Genomic DNA, 10,893 nt, shown 5'->3' on the forward strand with positions numbered 1-10,893 from the left:
TTTTCTTTTACACATCAAAGAAATTACATACAGAGAAGTATTATCTAAACCTCAGTGGAAAGGCATTTCTGCTTGCTGAAAAGGTGACCCTTCAGCCACCACCATTACTGCTATTTGGCTGTCCTGGCACTTACTGTGTATCATCATCAGTTTTTTCCTAAGCAGAAGATGACACTTCTTGATCCTACAGCAATATATTTTCCCACTCGGAATTTCATCATCTTCTTTTCCCTTCAAAGAAGGCATCTAACTGTGGAAAAAATACACAGAGAAGGCGAAGACTGGGCTCAGGCCTCGATGCTGCCCTGTAATCCAGCTCTGGTATGGACCTCACTGAACTACGGGCTCAGCTGCTGCTGTGAAAACCCTGTGGTAAGCATAGAGAAGTGCTGCAAAGCATAAGCAGCAGTTTGCACTCCATAATTCTCTTCCATGTAACACTTATCACAGAATCACAGGATCATAGAATGGCTTGGGTTGGAAAAGACTTAAAAGTCATCCAACCCCAACCCCCTGCCATGGCAGGGCTGCCACCTACCAGATCAGGCTACCCAGGACCCCATCCAAAATGGCTTTCAACATCTACAAGGGCTGGGAGTTCAAAGATAGCAAATCATCTTCTCATCAACAGGAGCAACACAAAAGACACACAGAGTCCACTGGAAGACAAACAGGAATTCCCTGAGGATCATCTGCAATGCTGGACAATCCAGCATTGTCTTCTAAGCAAAACATGCAACTTATTGAGTCTGGAAGCATAAGCATTGTAAGAAAGTTTCCATCTACCCCTCTTCCATTGGATGTCCATCACACATCACCATTGCAGTTCATAGGAGCCTTGATGCTATATCATCCCCCAAGATAGCCTCTAAGATGAATACAAACTATTGTACATGTGTTTATACATCTCACAGCTTAATACTTTTCGATACTCCAGTATGGTGCTCAAGAAGCTAGCCAGTTTCACTAATAATATTCATTCGCACTGCTTCCTCTCAAGAAATACAGCAATCAAACGAATCCAATGTATTTTCAGATTTATAGGTTCCTTCTGAGTTATGTTATGCATGTGTATACCTCAAGGCTCACCCACTTCTTCCTAAGGACCAACAAATGTGCTGCTGCACGGAGATCAGATCTGATTTAGTACAGAATGATCCTTGCTCTGGGCCTGATTAAAAGGCCCTGGAAGACTTAAACAAAAGGAAAAAAGTAGAGAGCTTAACTGTACCCATACTAAGAGCTACGTTCCAAAATACAGAGATTTGCATCTACAGTCAAGTTTTTTGGCCTGGATCTTACACTTAGCTTTATTGAAGATCTATAGCATGATGGGGACAGGGAGGGGACAAAGCAAAACCCTCAGCCAGCACTTTGCAAGCACTTTTACTTCCTTCTAACAGTGTTCAAATTGACAAGTAAAAGAAACCCTCGCCTACTACATTTTTAATGAAGCTGCTTGCATTAGTGTTGATTACTTCACCAAACATTAGTTGCTCTTGAAACAAATGAACGGAAGAAATGCAATTAAACACCTTTCTTAATAGTTCCCTTTCCAACTATTTGAGGCTTTAAAAAATCTTAAATCTTCCAAAAACATCACCTGATTCATGACTGTCATACTACCCTTTTTTTTTTTTTAACCATATTTTCCATTAGCACAGAAAACATATTAAGATTCTCTGCAGAAGTTCACAGTTTTTTTAAACTTTTAAAAGTTTGAATTTTACAATAGGAACTTCTCTATAAAAGTGCCTCTCTGAGGTTGGCAAAACGTGCTCTTTATGCATTCTTCTATTAACTTCTCAATGCAGCATTTTCATTTTAGCTAAAGCCGAAACAGAGTGCCAGGTTTTAGAAACCCGAGAAGCCTTAGAATATTTGTCTTATACGAAAGGAAAAGCAAAGGTACTTGTAGGGCCTCTAAAACAAACTAGAATCTGTTTGATACCACTGCCAGATATCTCTCACCTCCCTCTAATGTCAGTTTTGACAGAGAAAATCGCTTTTCAATGGCTTAAAAGCCACTCCTTTCTGTGCTGTGAAGCCGTAATGCTTGAAAGGAAAAAGGAACTCATTAAAGGATTTATACGGGGTAGGTGCACTACTCACTAGGAAGGGAGCAACGAAGTCAACCAGAAATGTGGGCTTTACACATGCATTTAAACATGTTCCAGTGCTACTGGTGATGCTTCATCACTGCTCAGACCCGACCATCACCGCAGTGCTGCAACTAAGGAAAAGAGCTCGGGGACATATGGTGTGTACAATGATACCTCTGTAATTTCCACTCCACATTCATCAACAGCCAGAATTAGTGCCCTGAGAGCACTGTTTATTTAAATCAGGAGCAGCCAAAGTACATCTCAGCTTGCTCTGTAGAGACAAGACTCTCTCGGTTTCTGATTATTCCAAGGGTGGCAGCAGAGCAGAATTAAGGCAGTTTGGGTGACCTTCATGTATTCAGCTACTTGAAGCACTCTGTAACACTAAACACTGCCAGACTGTTTAGATGTATTTGCTGGAAACTGCACACTTCTCTCCCCCTTGTTCAAACTGAAAATTGAAAGTGAAAGAGAACATTGTCTGAAAATTTTAATGGGTTTATTCAAATTCACAACTCTTCAGTAACTCATTTCCTCCTACAAAGCTTGCCTGTAGAAAAGTCTTCTTTAACCTTTCAAAGTGTGTGAGAGCCTGAAGCTGCAGCAGATGAGTTCCACTCCCCCTCCAGTATCAGCTGTGCATAAACCAGAAGCACAACAGCAATGCTGAATCTGATTCAGCTGGGGCACAGTCACACAAGAGATGATGCACAGAACTGCCACGGTTCAGCTCTCTGTTCACTGACTCTTTTCCAGCCAAATGTACCCCACGTATTGTCACACAGCCTCCTCTCAAGCTGCCACCACACTAACAGAGACTGAGCTCCCCAGGACCATTTCTTGGTACTTGGATCATATTGTAAGCAGTGTGTGAACAACTCTGCTAGTGAAACTGCATCCCATTGTTATGTTGCTGAATGTGCAAGGCACGACAAACTCTACCGTTGTTAAGAAATATATTCTTTGAAACTAAAAAGAATTAGAAATCACTCTGATATTTATGGAAGCAGCTTCCAGTCTGAAGGGTGACCCCTTCCCCCTGACCAGTACTGCTTATTAACAGCATCCACTGTAATGATGCTGAGCCTGAAAGATACAACCAAAACACACAGCTTAGCTGTCAGTGGGATGTTAATCAAAAATCTGTAACTTCTGAAGAACTTCACTGACAGCTTTGAGGAAAATTCCAAGAAGTATCCCTGAGAGGTGACAAGATGCTGCAGGTGCAGTGATACTCAAGCTAACACAGCAGAGAAACTCAGGCACAAACTTCCACTGTGACACACCTGCAGTCTGCCGTTCTGGGCAGTATGTGAGCACTTGGAGCACTGCAGGAGGGACACATAGAAAACACACCTGCCTCAAGTTTATCATATTCCCCATCCATAAACTGTGCTGTCTGCCCAGTGTGAGGCCGTGCAGAGCAGGCTTTCAGCTGGCAGAGCCAACGATTCAAATTGCATCCTCTGAGTCACTATGTTACTCATAGGCCATCCTTCCTATGTCCTGGTACAAATTCTTGTTCGGCGTGTTATTGAGATCGGAAGCATGGTGAGCTATTTCACACACCATCTCCTTCCCAAGCAGCCCCACAAAGCAACTATTCTTGGGGGAACAATAGGAACTTCTCCTGAATAACAGCAGCAGCTTCAGACTGAGAAAAAGAATACTTCCGTGTGACGTTACATAACCAGATCTTGGCAGAAATGTCCAATTTAGACATCAACTGAGAGGGCCAGAGGAGTATCACAGCAGATATTACTTACATGAGCTCTTTCTTCATTGCATTCAGTATTCAAATCCTGCTTTAGAAAAACTCCAAACTACTTGGTTTTTTCACTCGATTTCCTAGTGTGAGTTTTCACACTAAATTCTCAGAACACAAATCATTTTCCAGCTAGGTGGGAAAATCTCTTGTACTCAAACGCCTCCTGAAATCGTATTTCTTCAAAGCACAGTAGAAAGAAAATTACAAAAGAGAAAATAAATAATATTTGTCATCTGCTAGCTTCTTATCGCATCTGTGTGTCTCGCCATGCCTCCATTCCTGCATCGCATCAAATGCAAAGGCAGGAGCAAATCAGAAAAATGAAGGCTTTCACTGTCTTCTTTTTCAGCATAAAAACACAGTCCCAGTTTGAAAACTTGCCTAGCTCCAAGCTGCACACAACAGTGCCATGGAACAAAACAGTGCAAAGAAGCACTCAGGATCTGCTTGCTTGGAACTGCACCGCTAAAAAACTTCTCTTTTACATCCTTCAACTGAAACAATTTTAAATCTCTTTTGACTCAGAAAGGCTAACGCTTGTAAAACGAGATGCCTTGTTAGAGACGAGAAGTGAGACTACAGCAGCATAAGAGGGCAAAATAAGCAACAAAAAGAAACAGAGACATAGGTAGAGTTCTCTACATATAAAAATTATATATCTATAGATACATAAGTATACAGTTACATATACACTCTTTGCCGCTCCACTGCGGGACTCCAGAAGCCGAACGCCGCAGCTTTCTCTAGAGGTCCCTTCCAACCCCTACAATTCTGTGATTCTGTGATTCCCAAGACGCGGCCGCCAACGGAGCCCCGCAGCAGCGCAGCACAGCGCAGCACAGCGCAGCACAGCACAGCCCCGCCGGGCCGCGTGCCGCCGGGCAGCAGGTGCCGCGGTGCGCTTACCTGTTGAGCCGCCCCGAGCCGCGCCTGCCCGCGGGGCGACCGAACGAAGCGGCGCTGCCGCTGCCCCGCGCACGGAGGCCGTTGCCCCTCCGGGACGGGGCGGCCGCGGGAGGCAGCCCGCCCCCGATCTCAGGAGGGCGGCGGCACCGCGGGGAGCCCCGCGCGGCCCCGGGCGGCTCTCGGAGCGCTGCGCTGCCCTCTCCCGGCCGCGGCGCGCGGGGACGGGTCGGCAGCAGCCCAGCCCTGCATCGCCGCTCCGGAGTGCGTCGGGGACGGGAGCGACGGGCCTGCTCCCGGCTGCTGCGGCTTCTTTAGCTGTTCTCAATTACATGGTGTTGATTCCCAAGCCCATTTGGACAACGTATTTCATGAGCGAAGATAGTGGAGGAGGGGAGATGTAGGGTCGGGTATGGGATGCAGATATAGTTTGTGTCCTGCTTGTTGTAGATAGACACTATACTTTCTTTCTGACAATGTGTGGGAATAAAAAAAAAAAAGTTAATGCGCAGGTAGACCGTGATAGGACAAGAGGAAATGGATTTAAACTGAAGGAGATGTAGATTAGATTTCAGGGGGAAGTTTTCCACTGAGGGGACAGTGAGATGCTGGCACAGCTTCCAGAGAAAGCAGTGGATGCCCCGTTCCTGGAGGCATTCGAAGCCAGGTTGATGGGGCCCTGGGCAGCCACATCTGGCAGGTGGCAATCAGAGCACGGCAGGGGACTGGGGCTCTGTTTCCTTTCCAACCCACACCATTCTATGGTTCTTTGATTCAAGTGCTGTTAAGCAGTGCATGAGAGAATTACTGCTTGACTTAGAAGCATCATATGTAAGATAGTGTAGCTCTGTATTTCTTTAGTACGTTAAGTATCTGGGAAAGGAAGAGAAACAAAGGCAACCAGAGGAAAATACAAGGATCTGTCCAGTACAGAGGTAGAGCTTAGCTAGCTTCTAATTTTTGCCTTATTGAGCAATGTTACTGGTTAAAATGAACTTGGCCAATAGCTCCAAAGAGTTATCCACGTCCTCTGGGAGGATTATCTGAGATGAAAGCACACTCCTGGTATGCTTGTTTCTTGTTTCCTGTATTCTCTTTTCCCATAAATACAGGGATAATTGCAGGTCCTGACTTCTGAACTCTCTATGACCCAAAGTAGCAATGTGAGCACAAATAAAAAGAAAAAAAAAAAAAAGGAAAACCAAAGTAAAACAATGCAAAATATGAGCAGAGATAAAAAGGAAAAAAAAAAAAAAAAAGGGATAAAAAGCAGCAACAATTAAAAATAAACAAACAAACATGATATGCTGTTCTTCAGAGGAGGAAACAAGGCCTTTCAACAGGTTGAATACTAGGAAAAGACAACAGCAAACATTGATTTGTTCCCCAAGATGCTCTTAAGTATGAAGCAAAAAGACATTCCTCTCCTTTGAAGAAAAAGTTTGATCAGATACGCAGACTGACTCCTGCTTCTCTGCACTGGGTGAAGCAATGACACACCCCACACACACACCTCCATGGAGTCCCCCCGGATGAGTGTCTCCATTGATTTGGCCTCCCTTTAAGGCACTTACATAGGAGTAATAGGTACGTTAAACTGACAACACAAATTGGTATTTTAAATATATATATATGTATATATATGCATATACACACACAGCAGCACAATTTGGGCTGACATTTTCCTTACTGGACACTGGAAGGCCCACATGCTGCATATCCAACTAATTGAGAAGTTGCATCCAAACGATCAAAGCTCCAGACTCAAGTTTCATAATAAAAAAATCAAGCTTCTCAGTTTTTGTTTTCCTTTATGCCTTAATGCAGTTATACTCCTACCGCTTGCTTTCCCCCAGCTAAACGTGTGATGATCTCACAAGCATTTCTTGAAAGAATGTGACATAGCAGCTATAAAAAGCTATGCAGACGGCAATTAAAACCAAAACTTAGACTAGTACCCTTTTAAAACATATTGTTCTAAACATCTCTCTCTTCATTTTTAAGGGTGATGGTAAAAGAGAAAGCGTAAAAGATTGAATACAGGGCTATTGTTTCTTTAGCATTGCCTTTCAAGGGTAAAATGCATGAGCTCATTCCCAAAAATGTGATCTGCAGCTAGGAAACTTGTGTTTTAAACAGTAAAATATAATATCTGATAAGATCTGGTATTGTTGTTGCTGTTTTCTTATAAAATCTCTGACTTACTCATTTTGCAGTTTTTCTCTAAAGTGGGTTACAGGTTCCAACCAAGGAATGTCAGTAAATGGTGGACAACTATGGTGGGCATCCTGAAAGCATCCCTGCTCAGCTTCACGGCCGTAACCTTCACGCAATTCGAATTCAAGTATGCATACAAATCTAAATCAAGAATTTGGCAAGATCTGCTTGTGTTACACACGAATTTTTAGAGCCATTAAGAGCTTTTTGTGATTAAATGCAGAGACATGAAACAGCCTGGAGACTAATGACTTTTATTTGCTGGCAATAGCGGTGAGAAATTTGCCATCTAGATGGACTTCTGCAGTACAAAGAGGTCACCTCCACAAAACAAGGCCAAGGAACAGTTTTGGCGACCACACAGAGGTGAGTTTTTCCTCATGTTGCTCAAAATTTTAGCCTTTATTCTGCTCAAAACTTTTCCTGATATAGTCCATCCTTGTTTGGTGTTACCAAACCCATGAGGTTTCAAATCTAAAACAGAAAATGTCTGGCAGAAGGTTAAATGACCAGAAAGTGCAGAGAAATCTATTCTCTCCCATAACCTCAGATTTTAGGTGTGCAATCTTGATAACAGATTTAAGCATGTGGTCTGATTTGCATTGTCTCAGCTCACTGTTCCCCCTCCCCCCCTCACACCCAGTTTACAGCCTTCCCAATGAGCCCTCTTACCCTTTGAGAAAGGAGAGCCCCCATGTGGTGCTCTCAAACCCGATACCATGTAGGCTAATTCATTGTCAAAAAAATCAGTGGTGTCCTCACCTAAGGCAAGGAGGGTTTTCATTTGCAGCTTCAAGCACTGGTCTCCATCAATTAATCTTACATATCATAAAATCATAGAATCGCTCAGGTTGGAAAAGACCTTAAAGATCATCGAGTCCAACCGCAACACAACCATACAGCCCTAACTAACAACCCTCCACTAAATCATGTCCCTGAGCACCACATCCAAACTGTTTTTGAACACACCCAGGGATGGTGACTCAACCACCTCCCTGGGGAGCCTATTCCAGTGCTTAACAACCTTTTCTGTAAAGAGGGATTAACCCATCCTTCAATTAACCAAAGATTAACAGGTGTGTTACCCTGTTCTGTTTTATTCTTATTATCCCTTTGCTTTAAACATAAGTAAAGATTAACTCACTTCTTTTACTTGGTGTCTGTGTCCTCTGTACTGACCCTGTTCATTGGCAAAACAGTGTTGCTTCTCAGGAGTGGTAACAATGACTGTGGTCACCTCCACTGGTGCAGATTTTAATGAGCGTGGTATGCAGGCTCTTGTTCATGGCTGTTAGAAATGTATAACTAACAGTGGTGACTATGTTGAAAAATAGCCTTTTGTAGCTGAGAATTTGCTCTATCAAATAGTGTTACTGTGCTTTTTGTAGCTTTTTTAGTTTCCAGGGAAACTGGAAACTAATGCCAGGAGGCATTAGTTTCGGAGCAACCTATGTATATTCTCATGATTATTCAGATTTGAACAACTTGAGTAATTCAATTTAGTAAACTAGCAGCATGTACTTTGAAGCACATCTGTTGAAAAAGAAAGGTTTTCACCTTCAGGAAGGCTGAATACTTAAATAGCCCAGCTATTTATTGTGTCACTACGCAGCACAGGCATCTAGGAAAGAGAGATCAATGGCTTTCCTGAGAAATGCTTAGTGTTAAGTCTTGGTAAGAACAACTAACCAGCTCATTCTCCTTTAATCCCCTGTAATTCAGCTGACAAAAGATAGGAAGGTGCAAAATTTACTCTTCTTTTGGAAAACCAACCTATTTCTGGTTATTGGACTCAAGAAGCATTTTTTTTTTCTGGCAATTGTCCACATTAAATGGGAGGGAAAGTTATCATGTTTCCTGCCTCCCCCTTTCAAATAACCAGATGCCAGGACTTAAAAGAAGTAAAAGATTGCTATCTGTCTAAAATTTGCTGCTCTGGGAAAAAAAATATGTTAACCATACTTCAAAGCCAAATCAACTCTCAAATGATCTAGAAGTCTAGGAAAATGCTGTCTTCAAGCAATACCCAGCTTTCCATACAGGCAGAACTCCTTTTCTGAATAGGAAAACTAATGTAACACTCTTTCCAACTCAACAAACAATTAGTTATTTCAAACATTTCAGTTAATGACATTTAATCTTAATGCTTCAAAATATTAGATTCTGAGTTATAAAGTGATGCACTGCTAGGAAAGTAATTACACTGAAAGCCCTAAGTTCATATTTAGAACAAAAATATTCCTGATTGGTGCACCATCAATGCATTCTATTAAACATCAGCTAACAGAAACCACTGCAAAAAAAGCCACCTGCAATAACTTTCCTATCTTCTTTGAAGTTTTACTTTAATATCAAAATTAAAGTAGTAATATAAAAACAGTTTCACTGTTGGTGGTAGTAATGCCTTATTTTGGCTCCTCTGTAACTTAACAGCATAGGTAACAAAAAAACTTGCCTACTGAAAAAAAAAATCTTACTAAATGAAAATATTTATGTAACAGACAAGAACAGGATCACAAACAACAGACAAGTTTCACAAGCAGATTAGTTTTCACCTGAACAAATACAAGTTTCCATCAGAGGGATCATAAATTCCCAGCAGAATTCATTATACAGTTTGGTACTTTTACTGAAATAGCAGAAAACAGTTGGCCAGCATGGTAAAAACCTACAAAAATTCATTTTGGTAGCATTTCTTAGAAATCAAGATCTTAAATAGCACTTTTTTTCTTCACCTTTTGAACAGATTTCTGTTTGTGTAGACGGCACCTCACACCATGGCCAGTTCTCTTGGTATAATCAATTGCAAACCACACAATAAAACAAACTATTAAAAAATCAAAATAAGCTGCTAACTTAAGGTAACTTCTTCCTGCACACATGAAATTTCAAGGCAGTACAGTGGTTGCATACTTCAGGTGCAAAAAATAATCCATAAGAACTCTTCGTATGTAATCCTCAGCTCATGGAACACCAGGCTGCAAACAGAAACGTCGCCTCCAACAACTACTACTGAGCAACTATGAAATGAGGCAGCTCATGAAAGAGCTTCTCACTCTAAAACCTTCATTTTCTCTTAAGTATTAAAAAAAAAAGTGAAGTAAGCATTGAGAACATACATGTTTAATGCTTGAACAGACATTCTCTTCACTATTACCTATTATCGTCTTGTGTCTTCAAAATATAACTAGCAAATCTCAGTAGCCAGGAATATCTATCAGTCAAAGATGGAACAATCTTCTACTAAGTTATACCACTAACTACCTTTCGCTGTCAGACATGACATAAACTCCTTTTGAAGGAAATTCATGTTGAATCTCTACTAAGTTTCAACTCCGTGTAAAAATACAAAACCATATTATGAATGGACACATTGGTGGGTTTTGGTACATCCTTCTTTGCACAGTATACCATTTTACCTCAACGCTGTCTGGAGTTAAAAATACACAATCACCCCAGCATTCAGAGGGGGGATACAGGATTTGTGTACATGAAGCACTTAGTGACGTGGTTTACTGGTGAACTTATTTAAGTGACTAGGTTGATGGTTGGACTTTATGATCTTAGGGGTCTTTTCTAACCTGAAATGTTTCTGTTCTATGAAAAACTTTAGACTCTTAATGTACAGTGAAAATCATAGAAATAAAATCTCTTGGTTTTCATGTAAATGATCTTCACTGGTGTTCTATTTACTCACTACATAAATTTGTTTTGCATTTGTGTTCCTCTAGATGCAAGATTTTTCTTGAAATTTGAAATTCAAAAATGCCCATTTCTTCTATTGCACTAAAAAAAAACAAGAAGACTACATGTACTCTTTTGTTTGATACTTTGTTTGTTTCATACGAATTTCTGGATGTTGAGTCAAAGCAGGAAGAAAAAACACAACACAGTCAAGTA

The 10,893-nt window shown here is 41.3% G+C and overlaps 1 protein-coding gene across 9 annotated transcripts in view; it reads right to left on the reverse strand.

Moving 5' to 3' along the window:
* ARHGEF28 (Rho guanine nucleotide exchange factor 28) overlaps positions 1-4,953 on the reverse strand; it is a 137,959-nt gene extending 133,006 nt beyond the window's left edge. For 2 of the 9 annotated variants that reach the window (XR_014880340.1, XM_085212838.1), the window contains exon 1: positions 4,780-4,953. The gene's annotated coding sequence lies outside the window, so the exon portion shown is untranslated. The remainder of the gene's footprint in view (positions 1-4,779) is intronic. The other 7 variants (XM_085212830.1, XM_085212831.1, XM_085212833.1 and 4 more) reach the window with 4 other exon arrangements.
* Between the last annotated feature and the right edge of the window lie 5,940 nt (positions 4,954-10,893).

The sequence above is a fragment of the Meleagris gallopavo genome, chromosome Z (assembly GCF_905368555.1).
Source record: "Meleagris gallopavo chromosome Z, MGAL_WU_HG_1.1, whole genome shotgun sequence".
NCBI lineage: Eukaryota > Metazoa > Chordata > Aves > Galliformes > Phasianidae > Meleagris > Meleagris gallopavo.